We start from the raw sequence: 15,467 nt of genomic DNA on the forward strand, positions 1-15,467 counted from the left end.
AAAATGACATAAACAATAGGGTTTTGTTTTGCTGGAGATTGGCTCGTCGCTTTGCTTATTATTGATTTAATACGCGGAGGTTCTTTGATATGCCATAATAAAATAAAATAGCGAAAATTAAAAAACAAAACAAAAACAGGCCCAACAGACCTATGAGCATCCTTAAGTTAGCGTTATGTGTTAGTCCTTATATGGAAGGTTGACAGGACATGCGCAACCTTTTCTAAGCTCACGCGCGACCGGTCAACCTATACCAGCTCTTTGTGGATAAAGCAGTATAACCTACTCTTTCATCTATTCGAAAGCAACCAGCTGGGGTGTTCGAGTGTGGCAGGATTCTTGTGTTTTGTTGGTGTTGAATTAGATTGTGATAAGATATCGGCAAGACAGAGAAAATATTTTGGTAAGATTTACGAATGTTTCAACTTGTTAACTCTACGGTCAAATACCAACCTTTCTGTATGGGTTAAAAATTATTAGTACATGCGATAACGAAAAGCGGTAACACACCAACATAATAATGCCCAGATGAGTAAAGAGTTAACAAAGCATACGACTAAAACACAAGTAGATTCATCTGTCGAAACTAGTCGGGATATTTTTGTATTTCTTTGTTTTGTTAATTAATCAAATCATTATTTGATATACTGGTGTATTTTTGCTATTTTTTATGAATTTTCACAAAGCAAGTACTTTTACTATTCTGTATCACAGTGTTGGAAGTAATAACTTGTACCAAGTCAGAAAGGTGAATAATTAGCTAAAGAACAGAGAGGGAAAAAAAAACCGTATATAGATAAAATAATAAATTCCAGAAGCAGTAAGTATCTTAAGCTACGAGTCTTTGGATAAATAGTTGAAATGATTAAGTTTGACTTGAATACATTAGACAGAATATTTTAAAGATTTACGGCCCATGGACGCCATTTAATTATTGATTCTGTTAGTTTTACTCCCAATGGGTGAAGATCCTCAGTGAGATAAATATGTTAAACAGGAAGTTGTTTATTTACAGTTAAAGAGTAATTACTTTATAGTTTATGTATTTTTTCTCTATCTCTAGGTTATTGCCATATTAATGTCTATAAATTGTATATACTGAAGTAAAATTTTTGGTTCTGAGGCAAGCTTTATTTTGATCATAAATCACCTATACATAGTGCGAAACTATATACCAGGAGATAGAAAACAATGGTACTTTCGTAGTTCATATATTAGATATCTTCCCAGGTTACATCTAGGTTTAACTTTTAGTTTTCAGTAACTTTCGTCTAATCTATACTAATTACTGCTCTGATGACATAGTTTTAAATGCCAGTTTTAGAAGTCTGTCCTGTAATGAACCCCTCCCTTTAAACGTTAAATCAGTTGTTTATCAAACATTGCGGACTCGCTTTCCACTTGTTTCTTTCGAAGTACAAACTCAGGCCTAATTAAAAAAAAAACAGAAAAACCTAGAAGCAAACACGTGATTGTACTGAAAAATATCTGGCGCTATTTTTCGTGAATTTGAAGAGAAGAAAACACTGAAAAGTCTAGAAGTCAGAATACTAGTGTATATCACTGTGTACAGGGAAATCTAGATCGGACTTGTAAAAATTTTTATAATTTTCATATCTGTTTTATTGCGTACCACTGATGTTAGCTACAAGTGTAACAGTTTTGGAAACCTTGCCCTAAAGAAATTTAGTTATGATTTGAGGTTCTTAAACTATGTGATTTGTGAAGGTTGAACAAGGTGTTTGGTAGGCGTGTCAGATAATGGTATCAAATCTTGCAATCGTGTTGTTTGTCCGTGCAGTGATTTACCTTTTTCATTCGATATAATGATATTGAAGTACAACTTGTTGCTTGAAAGAACTGCACTACATTTTAGTCCATATTTGTAGTGCTGGTAAACAAGAAATAGGAAAGCTTATTTTGTAATGTTCTTTAGTATGTTTGTTAATTAATATTTGGTGTTAGACTCGAGATAAAAAATAACATGGATCACTTCTTTAATTTATATTTTATCCAACATACTTTTTATATTCTAGAAGATTTTCAACCTAATGTTTACTATGTATAAACGTGTTCACAATCGTTCAGAGTACGTCCGGGGTTTTACAAACATTTACTATAAATATATTATTACCACAACAATTAGACTTGCGAGGTCAGCACGTCTTCTTTCTACAATATTAAAAACAGAAGTAGAGACTCTGGTGGCCTGTTTTGGGGTACATTCCAAAGGATAAGAGATTGAGCCGTGTGGGCATGTTCGTACGTTTTTAAGAATAGGAAATGTGGTTGAGTCGGCGGAGGTGGGTGGTGGGGTCGTCTGCTGTGTACCTTCTGTAAGTAATCTAATCTCAGATTTTGGGTAGAGATACAGACGTTTGTTTGGTAGTACACAACGTGTTTATAAAACAGTCACTTGATACGGAATGTTTGCAAAACAATCAGGTTATTTTGGCTTCGAGATTTTAAGATGGTAATTCTATTTACTAGAAAAAATATTTTGTTTGTTACTTTCCATAATTCTTGTGTCATACAAAGTCTTTCCCATGAATTTAAGTCGATGCGATGTTATAAGTTGATCTTCATTTCGAATTTAGTCCAAGTTTTCATAAGTATTTATTTTTATCTCATGAATTATGATATACTTGCTTGAAAATTTTGATGAGTTATGCCAAGTAACCAAGTAGTTAATATATAACAACAAACTTTGTTTTAAGGGCAGTGTAGGAGGAGGATAGTATGATGTGTAACATGCGGTCGTCAAGCCTGTGGAACAACATGTTGGTTGGGATTGTCAAATATATGGTGTTAAAGAATTCTTTGGAAACGTATTAAAAAACAAAAAAAACATACACATTGCTACTGTTTAGTTTAGGTGACAGTTATACGGCTACGTTGCTAAGCCTAACGTTTTTTCTCAGCCCATTTCGCCCATCAGTGGACGAAAAAATAATACTATAGATTCTAAGTTTCGCTGAAATGTCTTTCTTTTGTACTTAAAAAACAAATATATTTGATATCACAAGAAAGGTAGTTTTTAATGTTGATTCAGGCAATGGAATGTCTACATGAAGATACCAAGTGTTACATTGATAGTTCTAGACTAATGTAAACTACTATTGGTTTTAACCATTTCTGTGAATGGAGTAACCTTGTTATTTAAGATGGGGAAATAAATGTTAATCAGTTTTTCTTTTGTTTCTTGTAGCCGTTTTTATTCAGTGCATTAAACTGGTAGATATCGAAACTTCTGTCGTCGTGTGATGAGAAGTTTAGAATATTTGTTTTGTATGAAACTAACGACAAAATCCTGCTTCCAACTCGACTACCTTCTAATAAAAACGTTACTAGAATCGGTACACATATTTTGAGCTTCACTGCATTGTTTGAAGTAACTATTTTACACCACCCCTCCTCCTGGTTAATGTACATCTTTAAATTTTACTCCGGACATCCGGTAAAGTTACTTTGTGTTAGTGTACATCACGATGTTACCTAAGCTGATGGGTAAAATAATATTACGTATGATTATTTTTTGGATATATCAAGTGACATCATGAGTTTCAAATTACAATAACTGATAAACGAGACACTTAACCCTGCTAACAGCTTGTTTGTTACTACTTAAATTATATCTTTCAATAGCGTTGTCATGCCCACACCGTGAAATGACATTAGGGTGGTTTTGATGCTGTTTGTCTTGTTAACGCGTCGCCATAGAATCCTGAAAGTTTAGTAGATAACTGTTTTTATCAGACTGCTCTAAAAACAAGGCATAAAATAGGCTTGCCTGTTAATGATCTAACCGCAGTATTTGTTTCTTCGTTTATAGTGCAAATGTTTAACCACCTTTGAGTAACTGCTGTTTGATTTACTGTAGAGCACCATCTACATCACTGGATGTAATCTGGATGTTTTTGGTTTTTTTTACAGCTCTGGAAATTAGTTGCAAAAAGTAACTTTCATAATTAGGTGAATTTCGTTAAAACAACAATAGTGGAGATGGTTAAAAAGTGTTAAACGTCCAAAAACGCAATAACAATTTAGCTGTTCAAAATCTTAATCTTAAAGCTCATTTAAAACAATAAAACATCATGCTTGGATTTTTAAAGAATTGTCTCTGCACTATAAAAAAGACCCCGACACTGTATTGGGATTTTATGGATTTCCACTTCTCCAGATGTCTTATGGGTTTTAGCTGTCGAAGGCTTGGGCACGATCCCTCTGAATATACCCATTTGAGAAAGCTACTTTGTAAGGTACAAAGCCATACAATGGGCTATCTGTACTGTGCCCACAGTAGATATTGAGACTATTTTTAGCGTTACAAGTCCTAAGATTTACCGTTGAGCCACATGGCGGATGAGACGACTAATTGCATGCCCATTTACTTGAAGGCTGGTTTCTGAATCAGTATCCGTTCTTAATAATCTAGATGCACGTGAAGTGGTCAGTGTAATATTCAAAAACAATTGCACGTATTTTTACCGGATGATTTTACTGAGGCTTAAACTTGGATACCAATAAACAGGCACTCAAAAAGTTAGTAACCGGTACTTTTATTGCTATCAGTACCATTAGGTTTATAAGTGCTGAAAGACAAAATGCTATTTAAAAACTTTGTGTGTTTGTAAGGTCCTGATTTAAAACTTCACAGTTCTATAAGTCATTCAGCGACTTAAATAATATTGTATAAATATAACCAGAACGACCAGTAAATATTCAGATCCGCGGAATGACTGGATTTATATTCTGTGAATTTATTTCATCAGACATCAGATTAAGGAATAATAGTACAAAATACTCGGATCTCTAACGTGAATGTTATATATAAATGTATTTTTATGAAGGCTTTAAATCTATTATCACAAAGAGCTAACATAGCTAATGAAGTAATAGTAATAAGTTAGAAAAACAAACTCGTTGTGAAAGTGATTACATAGGAATAACATCCTCCCCTCTTACAGTCACTTTTGGGTAGTTGTATATTTCTATGGTTACCTTGCTAATACTTCGTGTATCTAAGTAAATTTATTATTGTCTGACTATTGTTGTATTTCTATTGTATTGTCTGAAAGGATATTGATAGTTCATTCTCTAGCAGTCAAAGTGAAGTGGCCCCAAACAAGTCATGATAACAGTAATGAACAGTTTGAAACATTTCATACTGTCCAAGAGACAGTAGAAAACTTGAGGATAAGTACATATAGGTCGAATGACTACATGTCTGCTTTCTATAACAATGGAGAGGCTAAGGTTGGCATTAGTTTGAAACAATGTTGTGGTTAAAATAGTAACCTAGTTATCTTTACTGTATAGACTATATAGTATCCGCTGTTGAATTCGTCGTAGGTTTTAACTTTAGAAAATGCATAGAAATCGTTTTAACATTATGTTAAGTTTTAAGATAGATCGTATTTTTATAGCTAGTACCATTTGTTTTACTCAACTCTGTGCTTCCGTTTCCAAATCCTCTAACCTCATTTTTCGTTTTGTATCCTTACTACATTGATCGTCTGATTCATATTTTATACATTCTATAGTCAGTTGGAACACGAAGACTAATTCATCTGTCGGAAGTTTTCATTAGGATTTAATATGACACTTATGACTAGACTCTAACTTCTGACATATTAAAAGTTACTGCTGAAAAATGCCGCCTAATGATAACTATCTTATTTTGTTTGTAATTTTAGTATCTGTCAATCTTCCATCTTTCGTTTTCTGACAGTATATCGGGAATTAATTTCCAAAGCTGTATAGTAACTGCGTTTTTACTTTTCCATTTGTGGTCATCTGTCATTAAGATTTATGGTCAGCAAAATGACGAGTTTGTTCAGTCTTATCGGTTGTCTCGGCAGTTTCTCCGTTTATCATGGTACATGCCGATCTGTTAGAATACTGTGACAGTATTTGTAGCAGCAGCCATTTAGGAAGGGGGCTGGAGGTCGTTAATCATTGTAAACGTGATATAGTATTAAGTATGCCTTGGCTATGAATTCAGAGGTTCACGGTTCTTGTCCCGTTGCTAAAAAAAAACAAACTAATTCGGCGAAATTTTGTCTTCTAACAAAGCACGAGTCTCCATCTTTTGTTTCAGTCTGTGGAAGTTGAAAGATACGTTTGTGCAAAGTCTCATCTGTATTGATGGAAGTCCATGGTAACTGAAAAACAAATGTTTTGTAATGTTTGACTTTTGACTTCTAAAATCATTGACTGCTGTTCTTTGGTAAAATCACTTCAAAGAATCAAACCATAAAACTAAGTGGTTGACTCGACCATTATGCACAACCACCTACCACCAAGGCCGGATTAAGCTACTGCCGGGCTTATAGCATGTGTTGTAAATGGGCCTTAAATTTAAAAAAACAAACGCCTACATAATAAAACACACATTTTTAACTTGCTTTCGAAAGCGATTGTATTTTTTTTTCATTTGCTATACAGTCAGATAGTACGACGAATATATCTGACATTTCAGTAGTAGTATTACTTATATGTAGGTATCAGTTTCAAACGTCAAAAGTTTCAAAACTACAATTTAAAAGTTACAGTTAGATTTAGCATGAGCAAATTTGTTGATTATTTAACTTTAAAATAATAAATTGTAACCTTCTGCTCTAACTTTGGTCGCGTAGGCTATTCTGCTCATTGTTGTAGCAAATTAGAAAAGCAACTGTGTGTCTGAGTTTAGCGGTTTTGGCCTTATATTTTCACATTCTATTGAGACCACTTTTTGCATGCCAGTGTGGTATCTATGTGTGTATAATATTGGTACATGTCCTACCAGTCTTCACGTCTTGCCAGCAAATTTGACCGTAAATTATCTTTAGCGAACTATTTTCAGCCATGAATCGCCAAGAATACAAGTACGCAAATACTCCACTTTTCGGCATGTAAAGTTTAAAGCCTTCAAAATCCACTTATAAAGCATTCCTTTCATAATTTGTTTAATCAGAAACGATTTATGGATCTTCTGTTTTTCGCTTAAAGTGTGTAACGAAATAAAAAATCCATTTTTATCAACATAGAATTTGGGAATAGCCAGCTCATGTTGATAGCTTGAAAGTTACATTTTCTAGATTTAGCGGGCCCGTAGCATATGTTACTTTTGCTACTAGGATAATCCGGCACTGCCTACCGCCCAAACAACAGTTACTTGGATTTTTCCAACCTTTCTTATAAAGTTCATTACAATCATTCAGCCATCGGACATCTTATGTGTAAAATTTTATTACAAAACAACATAGATTAATTAAAGATCCCTCGGATCATATCCTAACAAACGGCGGATACAATTAATGGAATTTAAGGGAAACTTCATAAATATTTCAATGATGAAGGCTGGCTCTGAGTATTCTTAAAGTTTAGTGGGCAGAGACAGTGGATCAACATTAACTGTTTAATGGCTGGTTTTAATGCATAAAAGAATTATGCAAACATGTCCGAAAAAGATCAAATTTGGGGAACTCTTTTTCTTGGTAACTAACTGGTCATCCTGGAACATCAGTAAGTGGCATGGTATCTTCGACTTTTTAATGAACTGTGTGGTAACATTGCAGTCGTTAAGTTCAGGCTGCTCTGAATGTTTAGTTGTGCTGTCCGTTAAGAAATTGTATCATTAGTATTATTTCAGATTTTTTTCAATGCTGTAAACAGATAAGTGTATGTGTCAATGTCGCTGTAGCTGATAAATAACTATAATAAAATCACGTGCTGCTATATTATACCAGGAATTAAACGGTTATTGGTTGTTTAATACGTTAAGATAAATTTACTCTAAATAATGGCCTTGATAGTATAGATTGCTAACATTTCTGGAAGACAGATTGTAAATAAACAATCATACAGCGAAAACACCTTTTTTTAAGAAAAAAAATTGCGTGATTGTTTTTAACGCTATTGTTACGGCTTGATTGTTAGTGGGTTGACTAGTGCAGACAAACGAGAAAGGGAAAACGAAAAGGAAAAAAAAAAAACGTGCAGTTAGTCAGTAAAGCGAGACCTGCAGACACTGCTGGACCAACAACCAGCTTGGTTGCCCCTAGCAACGTGATTGATCTGCGATAGTCACTGTTAGCAGAAACTGGCTCTTGCAGTAAGTTGAACCGATTTGATAATGGCGGCTAGTGGTATAGATTATTCTGAATACTATATTTTATAATATATCTACATCTGGACTGTCGTAAGCCGAACTTGATATCTCTGAAGTGACACAAGTAGGTTCCTTTTTCTTTGTTAACGTGTCATGTTTGTGAATGTTAGCTTAATTCGTGATATGGGTTATTGAAAAATGCATGACGAGCTGGTGATGTGTGGACTACCAGTGCACCTTAGTTTCTCTTCAATTGCCATCCTTCTAACGGTTCCGTAACTTCAATACTCTGAATCATACTTTTTAATGAGATGAATTTTTTAACATGTCGATAAAACTAGTCTTTAAATGATGGATCGTTAAATATTGAAGATGAGGCAATTTTAATGAATGAAGGTCGCTTTGTCCTTAAATCGAAGGAAAGTTGAGCATTTTGATCGAATTCAATTTGACGCATGAAACATTAAGCTGCACCAAAGAATGGTTCCTTAATTTTTTTTTTGTCCTGTTAGGTATAATGTGCACTGAGTTTAGGGGGTAAAGTTAACTGTTTTGTTAACCCTTTCTTATCTTCTAGGTTGTTTTTACAGTGCTTGTTAAGTTTAACTGTAGTTTACACTTATTCAAGACAAACTTCTAAATACAATCCTGTTGTACTTTCTCTTCTGAGGCATTTGTTTCAACTTTTGAAACAACGTCTTAGTCTCGCAGTTTTTTTTCTACTGATTGTAATTTCCTCAGATTTGTTTTTGAATAATTCATTACCGTTGAGGTCAACACTTCGTATCATAGTGAATGAAGATGTGTTCTGTCTGTTACAACACTCAATATATAAAGGTCAAACAGAAAAAAATGTAATGCACGGTGGACCCTGAGAATAATTACTAGGGTTAATTACTATACTGATGGTGATTTTTGTTTTCTGATCAAATGCAACCTTTATGTTAGTAGGGACCCATAAACAACTTTGTATAAATAGTTCAGGGAAATAATAATAATAACAAAAAAACCGACTGGGTGCATGTGGACTCCATGAATAAGTCTGGAGTTATTTGAATATTTTATTTTTGTATTGTAAATTTGAATTGTTTGACTGCTGAGTTAACTCTGGCGATTATTTTAGTTTGATTGTGAAATAAACGTTAGATGTAAGAATAAACTTTATTAATTTTTGTGTATGCGTAGGTTAATCAGTATTATAATTTTGCCGACAGAACTTGTTTTACAATAACTGCAGCAAACTAGGCATGCGACATCAGCACTTTGTTCTCCTGAAACGCAGATGAGCAGTCTCCATGACAACGTAAGTGCATGACCGTAAGTTCACTTCTGTGTAAACGGGCACGTACCGACGAAAATAGCGTTAAAATCGGACACTGAATTCGAAATTCAGGTTTAAATATTTGATATATTACACACACGCACGCAAAACACGATAAACTGCGGGTGAATAAAACAAACACGTACACAACACGGGTAATTTGTAGAACTGTTATTATACAGGACAGCACTAACTATTTTACAGCCACACCTGATTAAAGAAAAGTTTGATTTTCGAATCTCACCTGTAATTGACTAACGGCGTCAAGTTTAACAATGAAAAACAATTCTAGTAATAATGCTACTAATAAAGATGGCACTAGTACAGTTACGACAAAGTGTTCGTACCCCGGCATCGTAAGTTGTTTTTTTCCTCATCACTTAAAGTATCACGATTAAGATAATGAAAGTATAGTATGTTGTAAATATTATACTAACACACATTTACATATTTTTTGTGTAAATTGAACAACAAATAAACTGTTTATAAACAAATAACCAAACATATGAGGGGCAGAAAGTGTTCGTGTGTCTACTTTAATGGTCAGTTGTGTAGCCTTTCAGGTAAATTACTTGGCACAATCTCTCCTCATAGCCCTTTATGATCGCTTGACAGTACTCGACTGGTATTTTCTTCCATTCTTCTTTACAGAAGGCTTCCAAATCTTGCAAGTTTTTCGAATGACGCTGATGAACCCTTGTCTTCAACTCATGCCAAACGTTTTCAATTGGGTGACTGCGATGGCCACTCCAGAACGCTTGTATGGTTCCTCTGCAACCAGTATTGCACATATTTCGATGTGCGCTTAGGGTCAATGTCGTGCTGGAAGATCCAACGACGCTCAAGCCGCAAGTTCCGAGCATCAACCTTGATATAAGTGCTTAATATATCAACGTACTCTTCTATTTTCATGATTACGTTGACGCGGTGAAAACTGCCTACACCAGAAGAACTGAAGGAACCCCATAGCATGATCGAGCCACCTCTGTGTTCAACTGTAGGGACGGTGTTCTTTGGAAGATTTCGTTCCCCCATCTTACAGAAAATATAGCGAACATCATTGTGGCCGAAAAGCCCGATTTTAGTCTCGTCTGACCAAAGAATACTCTTCCAATAGGTAAAGGGTTTATCTACATGCTTTCTTGCATACCTCAATCGTGCTTCTAAATGAACAGGCTTTAAATATGGAGTTCTACGAAGACGGCATGCTTTGAACCCAGAAGAGTGTAACATTTTCATAACTGTAGAGGTGCTGACTTCAACCCGTTTACCTTACCAGTTTGTGTATGTCATTACGTGTTAAACGATGGTTCCTACTAACTTCTCTGAGAACCTTCCTCTTGGTTTTCTCTGGAATTTTGGTGGGGTGTTCGGAACGAGGGAGGTTAGCAGTTGATCCTATAAGCTTAACCTTGGCAATTATGCTTTGAACAGTAGATTTCGGCACATTAAGTTGTGTAGCAACACCAGAAAGAGACACGCGAGACTTGTGTTTTTACAATAATTCGGTTTTTTAAACCACTGGACAGTTGTTTCCTGTTCGCCATGATGACCAAGCAGATAATGATGGAGACGGCGCTAAATTGCCGGAAGTAAATTTTTTGGTGGCTAAATTCCAATAATTATGAACCCAGTGTCTAGTTCTGGAATGGTATAATATAGTTTATTCGCCAAACTGAACAAAATTTGTACGGGAATATCAGTTTTTTTCACACGTTCTGAAATGTACGAATACTTTCTGCTCCTCCTATTTTTGGTTATTTCTTTATAAACAGTTTATTTGTCGTTTAATTTGCATAAAAATTTATGTAGATGTGTGTTAGTATAATATTTATAATTATCATACGTCTATTAGTCTAATCGTGATACTTTTTAAGTTATGAGCAAAACATTACTCGGGACGAAGGGGTACGAACACTTTCTGTCGTAACTGTAAGAATCAAATTGGAGAGAAAAAATGGCACCAGTAGAAATATGGGGGATGGTTATTAAATAAAAAAAATAAAATATTTCTGCATTTATTAATTACTTTATTTTGGGGAGAAATTGTCTTCTCCCTTTTTTCCCATTTTTGTGTACGTGGTATGACAGCCAACCAGAATGTCGATCCGAAAATCAGTGGTTCGCATCTCCTTTGATTAGTCCTACTGGTTTCTTGGACATCGATGAAGTTCATTTTGGTGAAACCTCGGTCGGTAATGTGACAACGTTAAGTTGACTGCAGTGTTAGATACAGAACAAGAAAGGCATGTTGACCCACTTCACTTGCACTTCAATAACAATCCAAAAATAAAACTGAGCGAAGGTAGAGTGCCAACTCCAACAGCTTTGGATGCTTCTAATCCTTCAGATGGGAGGATCGGTGATCGTTGATGTTTTTATCATATTGTACATTTCTCACGACGATACGAATTTCTATGACTGTACTTGTGTCAAAGAGAGGTCGCTGGAATGTGGCTGAGATATGGCTCTTGTTAACGTCTGAAAGTCTCATCAGTAATATGTTGGGTGAGTCTTCAGTAGTAACTAAAACTATTAGTTAATAGGATACCGAAGTTTGACTTCTGAACTCGTATCCGTGTTGGCGATAGCGAAGTTTCTTTTCATTACGTATTTAATATTGAGATAGGAGAGAAAACTGTGAATTTAGTGTTCAAAATGTGGCTGGAAAATAAATCTCATTGCAACCCCTTTTGTAGAAGTATGGAGGAATGATTCCATGAAGTTGTTATAGTTACTTGCCTTGATACATGAAGTTGGTCGGTTTGACACACACCGAATCACAATAGTTTTCAACATTTATAGTGTCCTGTCCAGACCATTCGAAGTGTTTTGTTTGTGGAAACAATGGCTGACAGGTCAACATTAAAATGAACATTAGTAGGTTTTGTATTCCTAAGGCACAATCTGTCAAACTGTTGTCATTAAATTTTATTAGAGTTGCCTATAAAAATCAAAACTAAACATTAAGCAGATAGTAAGTATACTGTGTAACTAACAATATGTAGTGATGTAAACTTCCAGTCATAGCTTCGTCCTTAAGCCACTTTGGCTTACATTAATTAGTTATCCAAACAAACATTATAAATGTTTATAAATTATTGTTTCAGGACTACAAGTTACTGTTACATTCTTGTGTAATTGTTTTACCAGGAAAGTGATTCTTCTAAACTGATTTTAAGGTCTATTGGTTATCAGCTTTGATAAGTACAGAAGTTTACTCTTGTTGGAACAGTTGGCAACGTGGCCAGTGTCGCGGTTTCCACGAGTCACTTTCTCGAGCAGGAGGCTGGAAAGTAGACTTTCGGTTTTTACACTTTCACCAATCCCAACTTTAAAACTACGTGGCGTCACGCTGACAGAAGACCCAGTGTTAACGATTACTCACCCTTATATAAATTGTATGTGTGTGTGTGTCGACTGTTAACGGTATTAATATCTTCTACGCAAAGGATAAAAGTTTCCTTATAAGGATAAATCTCAATTCCCACTGTTTATAAGGCCGTTATTTGCGTATTATTAATATCCCAGTACGTTTATGAACAATAAACACATTTCAATTTACCATGGGAATATCCTGTAACATTCACTAAAACACAAAAGAAAAACTACGTATCAGCTCTTTATCAAACCTTGCGCTGCACTTAGTGGTAAGACAAACAATGCTTCTTAGATATTGTATTATCTTATGGAATAGTTCTAGTTCCAGGTACTTATGGACTTGGAAGGAATAAACCATTGGAGAAATTTTGCAGAGGCAGGTATACAAATGTTTTAAAATGTCTATTTAAAAGGCTGAAATAGACTGATACAAAATGTTTTGTATTTAACGTCATTAAAACTTCTTTTTTTTTTTTAGCTGTTACCTAAGGCAGCAAACTTCATTTATCGTGTTGACTGTTTAGTTTCTCGCAAAATTCTAGTTTCAATTTTATTTGTTGCATATAACGTCTTAAACTGAAACACGACTTTGGGGTATTGTTAACCCTCACAACTTACCAAATGAATGAGTTTCGGTTTATTTCGTTAAACTTTAAAACTGAAGAAAAATAATCGCATGTTTGAAGATAACTTCCTCATGAAATAGGTTATTGAATTTTATTTGTGGGTACTGGAAATTATTTGTACATGATTTATTTCTTGCAGGCCTACTGTAAAACTACTCTATCACACAGGTTAGTTCTGAGTGAAAGAAAAACTTTTAGTTTATGTATCTAAACACTACGAAATTTCAAATTGTTCATTGATATCAAAGGATCTTTTACTCTACATTCACACTTAAGTTTTCCAAATTAATCAAATAAGCTGACGTCGTGAACAATTGTGACTTATAAACTAAATAAGAACAAATACAAATGTTAATTTCTCAGTTGTGTTTGATACGTATATTGTTTGTATCACATGTTAGATTCATGTCCCAAAGCGCTTGAAAACAAAACTCTCTCTCTTGATTTCCCACCTGATACATCAAAAATGACAAAAACAATTCACTTTATTTTGTGTGTGAAATCTCTCTTGGCCAGCTTGTGTGCGCTACTGGGGGGCTTCGTTTCTGGATGCGTCTACTGGTTTTGTTACAGCTTCACAATTTTGATCTTGATTTTTGACGTGAGTTTTAATCACCAGCATAACAAACACTTGCTCTTTTAGCCGTACTTACTGCATTTATTTGACGTTTTCTTTCTGAAATTTGTTTTTCTACACAATGAAGCCTGTTAAAAATGCTGTCTTATTGATGATAGGTTTAGTACCATGAAACACTAATGCATTCTAATCTGTTTTCGAATTCAGTTTTTTTCTTCCATATTAGAAAAGGTTATTCAACTCATCTTGAGTAAATTGTAAAGCGATAACAATCTTGTACCCACGCTGAAGCAGTTTACATTGAAGGACAACAAAAGGACCTGTTGGCCCATCTAGGCCAGGGGTCCCCAAACTTTGTCTATCGACCCCTTCATGGAATCATTGACCTTTTATCGACCCCTCCAGTTTTTTTAAGTAATAAAAATCTGTAAGTCATAGTTAAAGGAAGAATAACTTAATATAAATAATAATATATCATGATAAACGAACTTTACCTTTTTATTGATCATGTGACATGTTTCATGGGAGTGATGTGGTTGATGATCTTTGAGAAGAGCAATAATATTTGTTTGTAAATTGGCGAGTTTTAGTCTTAACTCACCATGCTCTTCTATGTTCAGTTTGTTCCTCTGCTTTGTTAGGACTGAATTTACATGGCTAAAATCAGCTTCAACCATATAGGAACTTTGGAATGCAAGTAAAAAAAGGATTCACAGCTACGAAAAGTTCTGGATACTTATTGACAATATTTACATTATTCCACAAGTTGCTGAGGGTCGTATTTTTGAACAGTGATTTAGCCTCGAGATCTACGAAAAGTTCAATGAGCTCATCTTGATTCAATAATTACCTTTTCTATTTCAGAATAAAATGGCGTAAAAATCCAGTCAGGTACGTGCATTTTCTCCAAGTCCTCAAAGCGCACTTTAAAGTCTTCACTAAATTTTTCAAGGTAATTTTATGTATATATCAAAGTCATCATCAGAAATAATTTGGTCTTCATCTTCTAGTTGCCATAAGTTTGAAAAGTACTGAAACTTTCTTCGTAGCAATGAAGATTTAAAAATACCTCTTTTGACGTGGAAGCCTAAGAGGATTGTTCGAGTTTGGATAATTGTTACATCTTTACCTTGTAGACAAGTCTATACAACATTTAAATATTGAATATAGATCTGCCAAATATAAAAGATTAATTATTATTCTTTTTTTAACTCATCAGACAGAAAGAAATCCACATCTGTAAGAAACTCCACAGTTGAGTCGTAAAACTTAACAAGCCTTTGCAAGCAAACGCCTCTTGACAGCCACATCACTTTAGTATGCAACAGTAAATGGTTCATCAATTTATCATTTTTTAACGCAGCTTAGCAAACAGTCGCGAATTAAGGGAATGTGCTTTAATTTTATTCATCGATCTGATGTACACCATTTAAAGTATCATGCAATTCGTCACTGAGAATTTTTTGC

At 34.6% G+C, this 15,467-nt stretch overlaps 1 protein-coding gene across 1 annotated transcript in view; it reads left to right on the forward strand.

Annotated features, from left to right (window-relative positions):
• Positions 1-248: 248 nt before the first annotated feature.
• LOC143257118 (uncharacterized) overlaps positions 249-15,467 on the forward strand; it is a 57,169-nt gene continuing 41,950 nt past the window's right edge. The window contains exon 1 of the mRNA XM_076515371.1: positions 249-403. The gene's annotated coding sequence lies outside the window, so the exon portion shown is untranslated. The remainder of the gene's footprint in view (positions 404-15,467) is intronic.

The sequence above is a fragment of the Tachypleus tridentatus genome, chromosome 7, assembly GCF_004210375.1.
Source record: "Tachypleus tridentatus isolate NWPU-2018 chromosome 7, ASM421037v1, whole genome shotgun sequence".
In the NCBI taxonomy this organism is placed as follows: domain Eukaryota; kingdom Metazoa; phylum Arthropoda; class Merostomata; order Xiphosura; family Limulidae; genus Tachypleus; species Tachypleus tridentatus.